This window comes from Octopus bimaculoides, chromosome 2, assembly GCF_001194135.2.
Source record: "Octopus bimaculoides isolate UCB-OBI-ISO-001 chromosome 2, ASM119413v2, whole genome shotgun sequence".
Lineage (NCBI taxonomy): Eukaryota > Metazoa > Mollusca > Cephalopoda > Octopoda > Octopodidae > Octopus > Octopus bimaculoides.
In genome coordinates this window covers 88,366,611-88,367,581 of record NC_068982.1, presented here as the reverse complement: position 1 = coordinate 88,367,581, position 971 = coordinate 88,366,611, and the positions used below count along the sequence as shown (strand labels likewise).

The 971-nt window shown below is 34.5% G+C and overlaps 1 protein-coding gene across 1 annotated transcript in view; it reads left to right on the top strand.

Moving 5' to 3' along the window:
* Positions 1-971, top strand: part of LOC106870661 (neuropeptide SIFamide receptor) — a 323,915-nt gene that overhangs the window by 31,188 nt on the left and 291,756 nt on the right. The window lies entirely within an intron of this gene.

The following is a 971-nucleotide window of genomic DNA, read 5'->3' as shown; positions in this document are numbered from 1 at the left end:
ATACATATAAAAATATATATATATGTATACAATCTGCCACGACCTATGTTTTAATTTGAGTATCTACATATATATATATATATATACAGATATAGGGCAGGGAATTGCCAATTAGTAATAAAATTAATAATTAACAATTTTGCCAAGTAGTTCAGTATGAAAAAACCTTTATCAGTAAAAACATTTATAATCATAAATATATAGGGATCAGCATGAATTGCTTCACCAACATACTGAAAATTTAGAAATAGCAGTCAAAGAACTACTGATTCCAAACAACAAATTTTTTCTCTAACGGATGGCGATATTTATGGCACACACAGAACAAAAACAGAAGAGAAAAGCAAAAACAAACCTGCCTTTAGTTAATCATGTACGACGTTTCACGGTTAAGAGTATAAAGCTACTCTTCTCCGATCATCAGCATGATGTACGATAAATTTGAAAGTGTCCATATACTCATGGGGATTTGACCATGCGACATCAAAAACACATGAGGAAGGCATTCACAAAATTTATCGGCTAGTAAATTCAAACACTTCACCCCAAGAATCTATCCCATATACATATATATATATATATGTATATATATATATGTATATATCTATTGTTGTTTATTGTTGTTTATAGTTTCAGCTTAGAGATGCGGCCATGCTGATGCACCGCCGTGAATAATTTCACTGGAAAAAGATATATGTATTTGCATCGGGAAATCTTTCGCATCGAAGGTCGGCGATTGCCGTACGCTGAGGACGGGTAAATACCCAGAAGCTCGAGTCCGTACGTATCGCAGTTCAAGTTGGGAAGGATGACTTCCCTTTGCAAATACAGACAGGACACAGATGTGTAACAATAGCCAGCTGGAAGAGATGTTCTCCTGGGGCTAAAAGCAACAGTAACATCTACCCTTAGGGGTCAGCCACATTTAAGTGGCAAATATACTTCACCTATATATATATATATATATATAT